This window comes from Dendrobates tinctorius, unplaced genomic scaffold (assembly GCF_039654945.1).
Source record: "Dendrobates tinctorius isolate UK_male_01 unplaced genomic scaffold, ASM3965494v1 ptg000093l, whole genome shotgun sequence".
Lineage (NCBI taxonomy): Eukaryota > Metazoa > Chordata > Amphibia > Anura > Dendrobatidae > Dendrobates > Dendrobates tinctorius.
This window is the reverse complement of record NW_027361761.1, coordinates 9,121,540-9,140,007: the sequence shown is the minus strand read 5'-3', so window position 1 is coordinate 9,140,007 and position 18,468 is coordinate 9,121,540.

Genomic DNA, 18,468 nt, shown 5'->3' with positions numbered 1-18,468 from the left:
GGAAGAAGGTGGACCCAGGCAACTATAGGCTGGTGAGTCTGACTTCTATACCAGGAAAGATCTTTGAACAAATTATTAAACAGCATGTATGTCTGTACCTGGATAAGAATGAAGTGATTAAACAGAGTCAGCATGGGTTTGTAACTAATAAGTCATGTCAGACTAACTTAACTTCCTCCTATGACGGAATCACTGATTGAGTGGATCAGGGAAATGCTGTAGATATAGTATATCTTGACTTCAGCAAAGCATTTGACAAAGTATCTCACACAATCCTTATTGAAAAAATGGCTAGGTATGGAATGGACAAGGCAACTGTTAAGTGGATTCATAACTGGCTTAGTGATCGGACCCAAACAGTGGTCGTAAATGGCTGCACATCCAGTTGGAAGAATGTCTCAAGTGGAGTACCACAGGGCTCTGTCCTGGGCCCTGTATTGTTCAACATCTTTATCAATGATTTAGATGAAGGAATTGAGGGTAAACAGATTAAATTTGCTGATGACACATAGCTAGGAGGGATAGCTAATACTAGAGAAGAGAGAGAGGATTCAAAAAGATATAAATAAGCTGGAGCAGTGGGCAGCAACTAATAGAATGGTTTTTAACCGGGAAAAATAAAGTACTACATCTGGGCAATAAAAATGAAAAAAGCATATACAGAATGGGAGGAATACGGCTAAGCAACAGCACATGTGAAAAAGATTTGGGTATACTAATAGATCACAGACTGAATATGAGTCAACAGTGTGATGCAGCAGCAAAAAAGGCAAATGCAATTCTAGGATGTATTAACAGAAGCATACAGTCTAGATCACGTGAAGTCATTATTGCCCTCTACTCCTCTTTGGTCAGACCTCATCTGGAATACTGTGTCCAGTTTTGGGCGCCACATTTTAAAAAAGACATCAACAAACTGGAGCAAGTTCAGAAAATAGCGACCAGAATGGTGACCGGTCTGTAAACCCTGTCTTATGAGGAAAGGTTGCATGATTTGGGAATGTTTAGCTTGCAAAAGAGAAGACTGAGAGGAGACTTAATAGCTGTCTACAAATATCTCAAGGGCTGTTACATTGTAGAAGGATCATCTTTATTCTCATTTGCACAAGGAAAGACTAGAAGCAATGGGATGAAACTGAATGAGAGGAGACACAGATTAGATATTAGAAAAAACTTTTTGACAGTTAGAGTGATCAATGAGTGGAACAGGCTGCCACGAGAAGTGGTGAGTTTCTTTCAATGGAAGTCTTCAAACAGGCTGGACAGACATCTGACTGGGATGATTTAGTGATCCTGCTTTGAGCAGGGGGTTGGACCAGATGGCCCAGGAGGTCCTTTCCAACTCTACGATTCTATGATTCTATATTTTGTTGTTTAAGTGTTCCCTTTATTTTTATGAGCAGTGTATATAGAAGACAGGGGTGAGAAATTATATGAAAGCAGCCAATATTCAAAGGCCAACCAATGAGAGGAAGGTAACTCCAGATCCAGTAATCACAGTTCTGCAAAACTTTGAGGAATCAACCAAGATGGTGAGCGGCAATGATGTCATAATCAACGTAACCATCCTGCTTCTGTGTCTACTCAAACACTCACTGCTCACAATTAAAGAGGAAACTTTGCATGTGGAAACTTTTGCTTCCTGGATCATTCCTGCTGATCGGCACTGCATCTGCATATGTCACGGCTGTGTCACAGTCAGAGCACATGCAAATGTGGCACCCCAGGAGTTCGGTTGCCATAATGGCCTTGCCTCCCTCCAGGGGGGAGTGATGTCATGCCTGGAAGCAAAGTAGGAATCCCCTTACCAAGTAGTTCTAGCACACAACACAGTTCCTGCTCCAGGCCAGCAGGGGGAGCTCTAAACCCAACATGAGGGGAGCTGCTCTCTCTGGTCCGGAGGAGGAAGTTAGTGAAGAGAGTTAGAGTCTGAACAAAGTTGAGAGAGGACATGTAGAAAGGATCTGGGGATAGGAGCTCCATCTGAGCTCACCCCAGGCTAAAATGCCAGTGACCGGGCACTGGAGCCTGAGGCTGTGTGTGTACTAAAGCCCCGGCATCAGAATCCAGGGGGCAGAGGACTGCAGATCCTCTGTCACCTACTGATACTCAATGACATAGCAGCACGTGTGAGCCGGAAACGCCAGACTGGATTGGCCACTGAAGCAGGTTCCAGCTGCCTGTCATGCGAGTGGTGTTCTATCTAAGCATCAGACAGAAAGAGGGACTTGAATAGAGTATAAAGCAGCAAGTACCTCATAGAATAGCGCTAGAAAGGAGGCCTTACAACCCACCTGACTAGGGAAATTCCCAAATTGCTTCCAGGCTGACCGGCTCCAGAACCATCTGTAACCTGAGCCCCGGACTGTACCTGCATTGCTCAGTAAAAGGTAAAGGAAACTGTACCCTGCTGTGTCTTCCAAATCATTCCTGCACCAGACTCACAATCCTCACCTTTAACATCTGCATCCAAACTGCCCTGGGATACAGCTCTACCTATGGAGAGCTCAACCATCTCTGCTGCCCTGTCACCATCCCAGAGGATCTGCATAGCAGCGTCTGTCCCCTGAACAAATACCACAGGTGGCATCATGAACACTTTATTATCCCTTTTTCACTATCCCTTTTATTGGATGCCCAGGGCCACGGACAGGGTCACGGCTGCTGTGACACTTCCCCTTTAAGAAGCGGCCTGGTACCGAGTATTTCCACTGTCCTGGTGGACGATCCATTTTGGCATCATGAACAGGATCTGTACCCCGGTATTGCTGGGTACTGTGTGCCGTAGACTTTGCTGGAACTGGGTGAATTGCCACCATTACAGCACCACACGGCGCTGGAGGCAGAAGGGACGTGCCGTCATGGGCGGAGCCTGAGAGAGAGCGCAAAAAGAGAATTGCTGCGCGCGCTCAGACATCAGCTGGCAGAGAGCAGAGAACTGAGGCCTGGGACCCCGGCGCGCACAGTTCATCCTGCCGACAGAGCAACAGCCTGGTAACCAGCTTAAACTCAGAGCCTGGCTAAGATTCACTAGGGGGAAAGAAAATGTCCAGCACAGGGGGAGATATAGAGGCAGACGCAGCCGCAGCCCCCATAGTGTCGCGAGATTCAGTGGCAGGCGTAGCTGCAGCCCCCATAGTACAGCAGAATCCGGTGGCCTACGTAGCCGCAGCCCCCAGAGCGGAGCAAGATCTGGCCACCGCCGCTGCAGTCTCTATAATGCCGCTATCAATGCCATATATTCCGGGAGTAGCCTGGCTACTGCGGTGCGCAGGGGAGTCACATGCCCTGAGCGATTTCAAGGAGAGACTATGTAGTTTGTTTGACGTGTACCCCCTTTCTGAAAGCCAAAAAGAAAGCATTCTCATTGGACAGTTAACTGGTGCGGCTCAAAAAGAAGTAAAGTCCTGGCATGATACTGATAAAGGAACTATTAAGCAGATCCTGACCAAACTGAAGGACACCTTTGACACTGGCACTGCAGCAGAGTTAAAAATTAGATTCTTTGAGTGCAAACAAGGGGTACAGGACAGTATACGGGTCTATGCCCTTAATCTTGAGGAGATGCTGCTGGCCATAAAGCAGATTGACCCAGACAGCGTGCAGGATGGAGACAGAATTTTAAAGGGGCAATTTATTAAGGGACTCATGTCCAGCACCCACAGGACACAGCTGCGCATCATGGCCCTACAAAACCCTTACCTGAAGTTTGTAGACTTTAAAGATAGGGCTATCCGGGTGCTGCACTAAACAAATGTCAGCCACCCAGTGCCCCCTAGGTGCTCAGGAATTACATACCACCAGGAGGTGGCATTCTTCCCTCAGGCCCCTGTTGAGGCCGATGCACAGACCCTGGATAATGCCAGTCCAGATAGCGTCTTATGGCGATGGCAGAAGAGGACCCCAATGAGCAGAGGGAGAGACAACGATCGCTACAACCAGGACGGATGACCCATTTGCTGCCACTGCAGCAAAGCTGGGCACATAGCAAGATTCTGCAATTTAAACAAGCAACTCCTGTGGCAGATTGCCAACCCCCCAGGAGTAGGACGACCAGACCCACAAAGCAGGTGAGCCAAGTACGTCGAAGGATGACCGGTCCTCCCAGTTGTCATTGACGGCATCCCAATGAACGCTTTACTGGACACAAGCTCACAGGTCACAATTATGCCGTATATTCTTTACATATGGTACTGGGCTGACTCTGATATTACTCATGGTCCAGATAATGAGCTGACAGTAGTCGCCAGCAAATGGTCAGCCTTTGTCACAAGTGGGGTATAAGGAGGTGACGATTAAGGTGGGGCGAGTTGAATTAAAAGCCCAAGGCCTGATAATTGTAGACATTGATCGACGAGAATGTAACCCAATAATGACCTTAGGTACTAATGTGATAGAAAATTGTTTTGCCAAGGTAATTGTTTTGCTGCAACAGGTAGAAGAAACTGCTGGTTCCATTGAGCAACGGATCCTGCAAAAGGAGATCAAGGCCCTGATGCAAAGACAATAGGTAGAGCTATCTGGCGGAGAAGTCGGCAGTGTCAGAGTGAGCGATTCATTCCTCATTGCAATACCCACAAGGAGTGAAATGTTAATTTGGTGTTGGGTAGCCATAGGCCTCAGGTGAAGAAATTAAGGGGCCCTGGTAGAGCCAGTGTACTCTGATAGTAGGCCCACTGTCTTGACAGCCAGAGGGGTAGTCGATGTCTGCAAGGGGAGGGTACCTGTACGCAGGGCTGCCATCAGGGCATTACTGCCCCGACTGGCGTATGGGGCCCAGTGGGCAGAGGGGGCCCGCATCGGGCCCGGTCTCCTCTGCTCACCGGGCCCATACTGGCAGGTAAACGGGCCCTTAGAACGGCACTGCGGGTGGCAGCTAAACACTATTAACATGCGGGTCCGCCGGCCCGCACGTCAATAGTTAACAGCCGCCAGCCAATCAGAGGCTGGCAGCTGACATCAGCCAGAGCACGCACCTCGACGGCGTCTGACGTCAGTGTCAGTCGCCGGCTAGAGCGCGCTGCAGCGTGGAGGGACAGAGCTTCGCCCGCCGCTGAATTGCGGCCAGGTAAGAAGAACTTGTTTTATTTTTTTGTTTGTTTTTTTTTACAGCGGCAATCCGGGGGGGCCGGGGTCAGAATGCTGGACTGGGGCAGAATGCTGGACATGGGGCAGAATGCTGGACTGGGGCAGAATGCTGGACTGGGGCAGAATGCTGGACATGGGGCAGAATGCTGAACATGGGGCAGAATGCTGGACATGGGGTCAGAATGCTGGACTGGGGCAGAATGCTGAACATGGGGCAGAATGCTGGAGACTGGGGCAGAATGCTGAACGTGGGGCAGAATGCTGGACGTGGGGCAGAATGCTGGACTGAGGCAGAATGCTGGACATGGGGCAGAATGCTGGACTGGGGCAGAATGCTGAACATGGGGCAGAATGAAGGACATGAAGCAGAATGCTGGACATGGGGCAAAATGCTGAACATGGGGCAGAATGCTGAACATGGGGAAGAATGACGAACATGGGGCAGAATGCTGGACAAGGGGCAGAATGCTGGACATGGGGCAGAATCCTGAACATGGGGAAGAATGACGGACATGGGGCAGAATGCTGGACATGGGGTCAGAATGCTGGACTGGGGCAGAATGCTGAACATGGGGCAGAATGCTGGAGACTGGGGCAGAATGCTGAACGTGGGGCAGAATGCTGGACGTGGGGCAGAATGAAGGACATGAAGCAGAATGCTGGACATGGGGCAAAATGCTGAACATGGGGCAGAATGCTGAACATGGGGAAGAATGACGAACATGGGGCAGAATGCTGGACAAGGGGCAGAATGCTGGACATGGGGCAGAATCCTGAACATGGGGAAGAATGACGGACATGGGGCAGAATGCTGGACATGGGGGCAGAATGCTGAAGACTGGGGCAGAATGCTGGAGACTGGGGCAGAATGCTGAACACGGGCAGAATGCTGGACATGGGGCAGAATGCTGGAGACTGGGGCAGAATGCTGGACATGGGGCAGAATGCTGAACATGGGGCAGAATGTTGGAGACTGGGGCAGAATGCTGGAGACTGGGGCAGAATGCTGAAGATGGGCAGAATGCTGGACTGGGGCAGAATGGTGGACATGGGGCAGAATGCTGGACTGGGGCAGAATGCTGGACATGGGGCAGAATGCTGGAGACTGGGGCAGAATGCTGGAGACTGGGGTACAATGCTGAACATGGGGCAGAATGCTGGACTGGGGCAGAATGCTGGACATGGGCAGAATGCTGGAGACTGGGGCAGAATGCTGGACATGGGGCAGAATGCTGGACATGGGGCAGAATGCTGGCCATGGGGCAGAATTCTGGACATGGGGCAGACTGCTGGACATGGGGAAGAATGACGGACATGGAGCAGAATGCTGGACAAGGGGCAGAATGCTGGACATGGGGCAGAATCCTGAACATGGGGAAGAATGACGGACATGGGGCAGAATGCTGGACATGGGGGCAGAATGCTGAAGACTGGGGCAGAATGCTGGAGACTGGGGCAGAATGCTGAACACGGGCAGAATGCTGGACATGGGGCAGAATGCTGGAGACTGGGGCAGAATGCTGGACATGGGGCAGAATGCTGGACATGGGGCAGAATTCTGTAGACTGGGGCAGAATGCTGGAGACTTGGGCAGAATGCTGGACATGGGGCAGAATGCTGGAGACTGGGGCAGAATGCTGGAGACTTGGGCAGAATGCTGGACATGGGGCAGAATGCTGGAGACTGGGGCAGAATGCTGAACGTGGGGCAGAATGCTGGACGTGGGGCAGAATGAAGGACATGAAGCAGAATGCTGGACATGGGGCAAAATGCTGAACATGGGGCAGAATGCTGAACATGGGGAAGAATGACGAACATGGGGCAGAATGCTGGACAAGGGGCAGAATGCTGGACATGGGGCAGAATCCTGAACATGGGGAAGAATGACGGACATGGGGCAGAATGCTGGACATGGGGGCAGAATGCTGAAGACTGGGGCAGAATGCTGGAGACTGGGGCAGAATGCTGGACATGGGGCAGAATGCTGGACATGGGGCAGAATGCTGGAGACTGGGGCAGAATGCTGGACATGGGGCAGAATGCTGAACATGGGGCAGAATGTTGGAGACTGGGGCAGAATGCTGGAGACTGGGGCAGAATGCTGAAGATGGGCAGAATGCTGGACTGGGGCAGAATGGTGGACATGGGGCAAAATGCTGGACTGGGGCAGAATGCTGGACATGGGGCAGAATGCTGGAGACTGGGGCAGAATGCTGGAGACTGGGGTACAATGCTGAACATGGGGCAGAATGCTGGACTGGGGCAGAATGCTGGACATGGGCAGAATGCTGGAGACTGGGGCAGAATGCTGGACATGGGGCAGAATGCTGGCCATGGGGCAGAATGCTGGCCATGGGGCAGACTGCTGGACATGGGGAAGAATGACGGACATGGAGCAGAATGCTGGACAAGGGGCAGAATGCTGGACATGGGGCAGAATCCTGAACATGGGGCAGAATGACGGACATGGGGCAGAATGCTGGACATGGGGGCAGAATGCTGAAGACTGGGGCAGAATGCTGGAGACTGGGGCAGAATGCTGAACACGGGCAGAATGCTGGACATATGGCAGAATGCTGGAGACTGGGGCAGAATGCTGGACATGGGGCAGAATGCTGGACATGGGGCAGAATTCTGTAGACTGGGGCAGAATGCTGGAGACTTGGGCAGAATGCTGGACATGGGGCAGAATGCTGGACTTGAGGCAGAATGCTGGAGACTGGGGCAGAATGCCGGACTGGGGCAGAATGCTGAACATGGGGCAAAATGCTGGACGCTGGGGGCAGAATGCTGGACTGGGGCAGAATGCTGGACATGGGGCAGAATGCTGGAGACTGGGGCAGAATGCGAGACACTAGGCAGAATGGAGATACGAGGCATGATTGGAGACAGATGGGGCAGGGTTGGAGACAGATTGCACAGGATCATGGGGCAGGATGGATACAATGGAGATCATACGGGGAAGAATGGATACTCATGAGGGCGGGATGGGAGAACATATGGCTAAAACCAGGAATGAGACACACGGGGGGTCAGGATGGGGGATATTATTACCATAGGGGCAAATTAAGGGATATTATTTCTGCAGTAATGTATTTAATTTTTTGAGGATACTGTTTTAAATGGGGGGCGGTCCTGTTACTGTGCAGAGCGACACTATGTCGCCTTTTATTCTTCATGTGGTGTAATGTAGAAGTTGGGAAAAAATAAGTAATGTGTTCTGCAAGCGGAGCTCTAGTTAACTATGTTATTTCCTGCAGAGACGAGCCCTGGCTGGAAAACGTGATGGCGATCTGTGCTGGATGAATGAAAAGCATGGATGAAGGACTTCACCTAGAGACATCACTGGTGAGTTAGTGTGTTACCTGTACACTGACACTATACACTGTATACTATATACAGAGGTCCTGTGTATAATGTCACCAGTGATCACTGTGTTACCTGTACATTATATACAGAGCTCCTGTGTATAATGTCATTGATCACTATATTACCTGTACACAGACACTGCATACTAAATACAGATCTCCTTTGTACTGTATCATGCCACTTATGGTGATAGTATTATTTTTTTTATTAATGATCAGTATTGTAGTATTCAGTCACCATGTGCTGTTAATATGTGATCTGGGCATGGTGGGGTGGTATTTGTCCCTTGTATGTGCTATTATTTGGTCACTTTGTGGTGGTAATATGTGGTCTGGTCATGGTGCAGTGGTATTTGTTCCTTGTATGTGATATTATTGGTCATTTTAAAAATTGAAAAATAAAAATGTACCTAAAGTGTATTGCATATTTTAACAAATATGGATGAAGTAATATATGGGGCCCATTATACTGGATGAAGTAGTATATGGGGCCCATTATGCTGTATGAAGTCATACAGTATATGGGGCCCGTTATACCATATGAAGTCATATATGGGGCCCATTATACTGTATGAAGTAATATATTGTGCCTATTATGCTGTATGAAGTAATATATGGGGCCCAATATACTGGATGAAGTAATATATTGGGCCCATTATTCTGTATGAAGTCATATATGGGGCCCATTATACTGTATTAAGTAATATATGGTGCTTATTATGCGTAATGAAGTAATATATGGTGCCCATTATACTGTATGAAGTAAAATATGGGGCCCATTAAGCTGTATGAAATAATATTTGGGGCCCATTATACTGTTTGAAGTAATATATGGTGCCCTTTATACTGTATGCAATAATATATGGTGCTCATAATACTGTATGAAGTAATATATGGGGCCCATTATACTGTATGAAGTAATATATGGGGCCCATTATACTGTATGAAGTAATATATGGGGCCCATTATACTGTAAGAAGTAATATATGGGGCCCATTATGCTGTATGAAAAAATATTTGGGGCCCATTATACTGTATACAGTCATATATGGGGCTCATTATACTGTATGAAGTAATATATGGGGCCCATTATACTGTATGAAGTAATATATGGGGCCCATTATGCTGTATGAAGTAATATATGGTGCCCATTATACTGTATGAAGTAATATATGGGGCCCATTATACTTTATGAAGTAATATATGATGCCCATTATACTCTATGAAGTAATATATGGGGCCCATTGTACTTTATGAAGTAATATATGGAGCCCATTATACTGTATGAAGTAATATATGGTGCCCATTATACTGTATGAAGTAATATATGGGGCCCATTATACTGTATGAAGTAATATATGGTGCCTATTATGCTGTATGAAGTAATATATGGGGCCCATTATACTGTATGAAGTAATATATGGGGCCCATTATGCTGTATGAAGTAATATATGGTGCCCATTATACTGTATGAAGTAATATATGGGGCCCATTGTACTTTATGAAGTAATATATGGGGCCCATTATACTGTATGAAGTAATATATGGTGCCCATTATACTGTATGCAGTAATATATGGGGCCCATTATGCTGTACGAAGTAATATATGGTGCCTATTATTCTGTATGAAGTAATATATGGGGCCCATTATACTGTATGAAGTCATATATGGGGCACATTATACTGTATGAAGTAATATATGGGGCCCATTAAGCTGTATGAAGTCATATATGGGGCCCATTATGCTGTATGAAGTAATATATGGTGCCCATTATACCGTATGAAGTAATATATGGTGCCCATTATACTGTATGAAGTAATATATGGGGCCCATTATACTGTATGAAGTAATATATGGTGCCCATTATACTGTATGAAGTAATATATGGTGCCCATTATGCTGTACGAAGTAATATTGTGAAGGGTTAATACTAAAATCAGAGCTGAAGTTTCGTTTTGTCCATTCTCTGAAGGTTTCGTTTCTCCGTTTTTGTTGATGTAAGATAAATTTTGTAATTAGGTAAAAGTTCAAACTGTCATGAAACCAGACTGTTCTCATCAGGTGCAAAGATAAGGGAGGCGGGTGTGTAAAACTCTGAAGAATATGCCATTATACTACTTTCTATTTGGATACGGACATATATGTAGTTTCCGGTTTTCTTGCAATATTATTGGCTTACAAAGTGAAATGATTTTATTGGTAGTTGAGAACTTTGCATAATTAAGCAAAATGTTATAAAAGAAGTGACTAAAATAAAGGGGCTTAGTGATCTGCCTCGATCCTCCCGTACAGAGACCCCAGTCTCCGTGTGGTCATTTGAGTAGCTAGCAACACTGTGGATTAATTTGGAAATCACTGGCTCAACCATGAAGCGTTAATTTAGCCCTCCCTAAATAGCTACCTTGACAGTGGTGCCCAACGTGGGGCCCCCGAACAGGGACGCCTCTGCGCCCGGAGGACAACAAGACAAAGGACCCTCGGAGCGGACACAGGTGCTGGAAAATTGGGACTGATCATCCCCCAAGGCAACCACGGTAAGTTGGCAGTTATACTGTTCAGACTGACCGTTGGTGTGGTTTTCCTGTGCTTGTTGCTGCAAAGAGGATCTGAGGTTTGTCCCCTGGTGGGGTGATTCATGGGTGGAATCATATAGAGGTGTAGTCCCGTTGTGGGCCCAGTGCTCGAACCGTACCTCATAAGGGACGGACACCCCGGATTGACCAGTGATTGTGACTCTCTTTATAGTCAAAATATCCTGAAATTTCCGATCATTATTAGTAATTGGGCGTGGTGAAGTGATCGAAGATGGGTCGGATATGTAACTCAGGTATATATAGATAGATATATATAACCAGAGGTGTCCGGAGGGATAGTCTGAGACGCCCTCCTCCTTTCACTGAGTACCGTGAATTTTGGGCAATCCCAGAGGGGGATTATTGACCCGGTGGAACAGAGACTGAAATGGCCGCCAGATCTGTGCACAATTTAAGTCAGAATGTTTGGCTCTAAAGGAGAGAATTATGTTTCTGTGGAAGAAAAAGAAAAGTTTGGAATTGTGTGAAGGATCAGATACTGTTAGTTTTATGATTCAAAGACGAGGAAAGAAATTTGTCAGTAATGCAGGAAAAATATTTTCGATTCTGGGATTTCCTAAGGGCGGGAGGTTGCAGCCTACGCTATGGGATGAAGGAGTTAAAAAGAATAAAGGAAGGTTGACTGATGATGGATTACTTGAAGGCGCTGAGGAATTCCGTGGCTTGGCACATGAATTGTATAATGAAGGTTATTTGGACATTGAACAGCAAGTGAATTCTGATTGTTTCTGTTACTGCTATGTTGAAGAAGAAAAAATGTCTATTATTATGGCAAAGATGGGATGTATTGTGGTTCAAGAAAGTGACTGTGGTGTGAGAAAGTGATTGATTAAAGAATGAACTAAGATCCAGACAATGTGTCAGGCAGTTGAATAGTTAAAAGTGATGATTTGAAAGAAGGGGTCTCCCTGCTAGATGACAATTGTACAAGGAGACCGAGAGTCGCAGCCCCCACCTTTGCTATTATCATCCGCCGCCAGCCTTAGTCCCCGTTATTGCTAGTGGTTGAGTATCCACCCCTTCCATTTACCAGACTTTAACCAGCTCTGTTCAGCAGAGAGAGAGAAAAAAAGAGCAAACAGCAGCCTCTAGCTCCCACCGCAGCGGCGAGCACACAGTGTGCCCTTCAGCCCACACAGCAAACTCTCGCCCCCCTCAGACTTCAGCTACTGGGAACCCTGCTCCTCAGCCCCTCCCTGCTAATTCTCCTTACTGCTCAGTTCATGATCTCTCCCACATGTCCAGTAAATTTATTAGGGGCAGGTTTATAATCACAGTTCCGCTCCGGAATAAAATTCCAAGATGATGGTCAGATGGCCCTTACGTTATATAATCCCTATGTAGATGAAGACAGTGAGGAAATCTGTATTTTGCATGCCCTTCCTACTGTTATGATGGCCCTGATAGGCTCAGATCCACCCCCAATATTGCCTGAGGATCAACGACTCACTCACCCCATACCTCTCAGAGATACCATCTAAACTCTGGTCAAAAGGGCCAAATGATATAGGGAAAATGCCTGTAGAACCAGTAAAAGTGTTTCTCAAACCTGGTGCCTAATCCACATACTCTTTTGTCCCAAATACCCCAGGATGCTGCTTGGTTTACAGTTATTGATCTTACCAATGCCTTCTTTAGCATTCCGTTACACCCAGACTGGTGCCTAATCCACATACTCTTTTGTCCCAAATACCCCAGGATGCTGCTTGGTTTACAGTTATTGATCTTACCAATGCCTTCTTTAGCATTCCGTTACACCCAGACTGCCAGTTTCTATTTGCATTCACTTATCAGGAACGACAGTTAACATGGACAGTTATGCCACAAGGGGCCCATAACAGTCCCAACCAGTTTGCAAAAAATATGAGCAGGTGTCTTTTGCCATTTCTGCCATTGTTAGCCTCCTTAAGTATCTGGCAGCACTGAACTGTCGGGTTTCGGCCTCGGGACTTCAGTTCTGCCTTGGTCAAGTGATATTCTTGGGTCACTGTCTCCTTCAGGGTGCCAGACACCTCGCAGAAGAAAGAAAAATAGCTGTCAGCTCCCTTCCTTTCCCAAAAGATGAAGCTGAACTCCAGCGTTTTCTTGGACTATGCACTTATTGTTGTCAGTGGATACCGGATGCATCCCGCATAATGCAACCCCTTTACAACGCCTTGAAAGATGGTATAATGAACTATAAGGAAAAATGGCAGTGATGAGGATTACCTCCAATATGATTGGTCTCAACTTCTGATAAAAGAAACAGCTACTCCACCAAATGTCAGTGAGAATCCACTCCCAAATCCTGATCTGGTGTTATACACGGATGGTTCAAGATATGCTGACGAGTTTGGTAGATTCCACACCAGATACGATGTTACCACAGAGGACACTGTAGTGCATGCAGCTGCACTCCAGCCATCACAGTCAGCACAAGAAGCAGAACTCCAGGCTCTGTCTACTGCATGTACTTTAGCCAAGAACAGACGGGCTAATATATACACGGACCCACGGTATGCATTTGGTATTGCTCACGATTTTGGGGCTCTATGGGCCAATCGAGGGTTTATTACTACTGCCGGAACCCTAGTGAAAAATTCTGAAGCTGTTATAACCCTCATGGACTCGATCAAATTACCTACTCAGGTGGCCATTATCAAAGTTAAGGCGCACGGTCCTAGGAACAGCCCACAGACTGTTGGCAACATATTTGCGGATATGCAAGCAAAAGCCGCTCTCTTACCCGTTGAACCAACTATACCAACTATGGTGACCACAGGCTCTCAACGTAAACAGTTACAAGAAGCATTGACCCTACAAGAACCTTATGATCTACAACAGACTGAAGTTTTCTGTCAAACCCTGCGAGACCGCTTAATGACAACGCAGAGAATGTCTCCAAAGGAAGAGGTGAAGCAATGGAAGACTGATGGGGCACAAATGGATAATGGTCTCTGGAAAAAGGACCAACTTGTGTGTCTCCCTAAGCGGATGTACCCTGCTATGGGCACATAGGCACATGGGCCTACACATCGAGGAAAGTATCAGGCCCTCGCACTGGTGCAAAAATTCTACTGGGCCCCAGGTTCTCCAGTTGGCCGGAAGCATTCCCTGTTACCAACATGACTGCAAAGACCACAGCGAAGAAACTGGTGATGGAAGTTATATGCAGATCTGGGGTTCCAGAAGTTGTTGAAAGTGATCAAGGTCCGGCCTTTTCTTCTCATGTGTACCAAGAAGTTCTGACAATGCTTGGATCCACTGTAGCACTCCATACTCCGTACCACCCACAATCCAGTGGGAAAGTTGAGAGGCTGAACGGCACACTGAAGGGACAATTGACCAAAATGATGCAGGAGACTACGGCTCCATGGCCAGAGCTTCAACCCATTGTACTATACTACATTCGTACTACCCCTATTGCAAAGCATGGCCTGTCCCCATATGAGATATTTTTTGGTGCTAGGCCCCCAGTTGCAAATTTCCAGCCCCAGCAGTTATCAGAAGAGACTGACCGTGCTGTTCAATATGTTATTCTGCTTAGTAAAAATATTGCTAACACCTATGTTCTAGTTTTCTTTTCTTTTCCAGATTCAGCAGAAACCGACACCTGTTATAACCTGAAGCCCGGTGATTTGGTAGTCGTGAAAAGGCATGTCAGGAAGCACAGACTAGAACCCTTGTATGACGGTCCCTATCAAGTTCTCCTCATCACCCAACAAGCCAATAGCAAATGAAGGGACATAATGTTTTGGTTTTTCACATTTTCCATATTATTATTGGTAGAAGTTGAAGTTAAAGTTAGAAGATATTCAAAGACTCAGAGATCAATACGATAAAGATAATGATCGTACTAAGGACAGTTGGTCGTCAAACACCTTCTCCTTTCTCAATCCAGCCGATTGGTTTAAGGGAATTGGGGGCTGGATAGCTGGGATCTTACAAAGCTTGTTGCATATTGCTACCTGTATCCTTGTTGTATATGTGATACTAAAACTTGTTCTTTGGTGTATTTCTGTATGTATTAGGAAATTCTGCACTAAGACAGCTAATGATGATACCAAAGGTGTCGTTGCCCCTGCTCTTCTCTGCACCGATCTCAAAAGGCTTCTTGATGAAGATGTTGATGCCAAGCATATGCCTACCTACAAAAGATCCCCACCACCGTCATCAAAAATTGTTATTCGTGAACTGCAGTATACAGGGGGGATGGGTGCGCCGCGACAGCCATGACTGATAACACGGCATCAGTCATGTGAAGACCAGTACCCCTCAAGCTGTTAGCTTGGGATAGCACCTCTGATGCTGCATATGTGTTAACAAAATTTATCTAGGGGCAATGTGAAGGGTTAATACTAAAATCAGAGCTGAAGTTTCGTTTTGTCCATTCTCTGAAGGTTTCGTTTCTCCGTTTTTGTTGATGTAAGATAAATTTTGTAATTAGGTAAAAGTTCAAACTGTCATGAAACCAGACTGTTCTCATCAGGTGCAAAGATAAGGGAGGTGGGTGTGTAAAACTCTGAAGAATATGCCATCATACTACTTTCTATTTGGATACGGACATATATGTAGTTTCCGGTTTTCTTGCAATATTATTGGCTTACAAAGTGAAATGATTTTATTGGTAGTTGAGAACTTTGCATAATTAAGCAAAATGTTATAAAAGAAGTGACTAAAATAAAGGGGCTTAGTGATCTGCCTCGATCCTCCCGTACAGAGACCCCAGTCTCTGTGTGGTCATTTGAGTTGCTAGCAACACTGTGGATTAATTTGGAAATCACTGGCTCAACCATGAAGGGTTAATTTAGCCCTCCCTAAATAGCTACCTTGACAATATATGGTGCCTATTATACTGTATGAAGTAATTTATGGGGCCCATTATACTGTATGAAGTAATATATGGGGCCCATTATACTGTATGAAGTAATATATGATGCCCATTATACTGTATGAAGTAATATATGGGGCCCATTATGCTGTATGAAGTAATATATGGTGCCCATTATACTGTATGAAGTAATATATGGGGCCCATTATACTTTATGAAGTAATATATGGGGCCCATTATACTGTATGAAGTAATATATGGTGCCCATTATACTGTATGCAGTAATATATGGGGCCCATTATACTGTATGAAGTCATATATGGGGCCCATTATGCTGTATGCAGTAATATATGGGGCCCATTATACTGTTTGAAGCAATATATTGGGCCCATTATGCTGTATGAAGTCATATATGGTGCCTATTATGCTGTATGAAGTAATATATGGGGAACATTATACTGGATGAAGTAATATATTGGGCCCATTATACTGTATGAAGTCATATATGGGGCCCATTATATGGTGCCTATTATGCTGTATGAAGTAATATATGGGGCCCATAATACTGTATGAAGTAATATATGGGGCCCATTATACTGTATGAAGTAATATATGGGGCCCATAATACTGTATGGAGCATTATGTGGGGATAGGGGATGACTTTCTGTTTGTTGTGCATCTGATCGCTGGGACCCCCATAATCCTGGGAAACGTAGCTTTATAGAGCACCATGTAAATGGAGCTGTGGTCTGGTCAGTCATACGCACTGTGGCGCCATTCACATGTGGCTCTTCAAATAACTCCTTAAAGAGAGTGATGAGGGGACGACAAAGAATAGCAAAAATTCACTGATCGGGGTGATGAGTGCTATAGTTTGTGGGCTGGTGGGGTTTGCGTGGCAGGGCTGCATTTTTGTCCCAGTCCAACCCTGTGCCAGGCCTACCATTGCCATTAATGTCCCTTGTTCTGGATACTTCTGTGTTGTTCTTGTATGTGCGTGTGATGCCGCTGACATCCTTGTGTTTGGACACCTTTTTTTTCTATTTATCTAAATCAAAATGTCCACTATTGTACTCAGTTTTACAGGATAGATATGAAAATTTACTTTGTGTGCAGGGGGGGCATCATTTTGCTGTTAACCTTTGGCAGCAGATAGGCTAGGTTCACCCCCCTGCACTTCCCCTTTAAGAAGCGTCCCGGTACCGAGTATCCCCACTGCCCTGGCGAGAGATCCACATGAAGAGCCCAACAAACAGTTGTTACAGAAGGTGTATGAGGCCTACCTCTACCATTTTGTGCCCCCAAGGTTAAATGTTTTTAGCCCTTGCACTTAGTGCATATCCATTACCAGTTTAGGAGTCCAACAACTTAAAAATGGGAAAGAAAAGTTTTCTCAGACCCTCCTCCACTTTTAGGGTGCATTGCAGTCCTGCCTTCTAATTTTTGGCAGCCCTTGCACTGTACGGGGTCCCCCTTTATGTCTAATACAAGGTGTATCGGAGTCTCTCTTACTGCTAATTTTTCTTGTTTGGTCAACGCAGGCTTTATTGGTTTCAGAGTCCCTCCTTCTCAAATGAAGCAGGATGTTTCTGAGCATGTCACACACACCACATGCCCAGATAAGGTAGCAAAATGTTAAAATTACATTTACTGGTGACTACCAGTGGTATAGGTTTATTAACCCCTTGTACTATGTCATCTACTGTAGACATGGAGAAGGGGAAATACGGTGCGAGATGGCTCCGGCTATTAAGGGGTGGAGGAGGTGTTTTTTTTTCTCTTTTTAATTTTGCCTCATGTACAAGTCATTATAAAGGAATGTTTCCTGCCATTTTTTCCTGTAAAATCCATTTTATCTTCAGTTTTTGTATGCTTTATTGTTAGTCTGTAAAAGTGGCGTAATACTCTGACAACATTGTTCCCAGCAACGACCTGGGAGTCAGAGATGCATCCAGGTATATTCCCATGCCATTTGAGCTCTGTTTCCATCCACTTCAGCGATTTCCATGCCTCCCTAGCCCTCTTGGGTGGGTCTTTCAGAAAAATGCTGGAGTGTCCCATTGACTTCCATTATACATGGTATGTGAGTCAAGCCCATCCGACCTGCTCGATTAAAGTACCGAGCACTCAAGCATCTTAGTGCCAGTAACTGACGGGAATTCAGACTCTCCGGATTACACTGCGGTCTATGTGTGAAATGGAAGTCTCTTTTACAATGCAAGCCTAAAAAGTCTCCTTCTGATGCTCTATAGACTTACACTGTAAAAGCCAACTCCGGGTCACATAGAGCACGTTGTGAAGAGTCTGAAGAGCTATCGTGACTCAGAAGAGGAGCGGAGTGGTGCTGGAAACTGGAGAAGACAGCGCTTGGTGAGTATGGTAACACACTGTTACTACACTAACATTTACATATGTTTAGGGGTAAAAAATCATCAGAATTGCTTCTTTAATGCTTTCAGAATAATCTACTTTTATTTAATATGCAATGGAAAGCACTTAGGATACACCCTCGGCATTGCCTATGCCTTGGTGCTGTAAGAGTACGAGCAGGAACGCAGGATGCAGAGACGGGACGCAGGCAGACCAAGGGTTAACAGGTTTATTTAC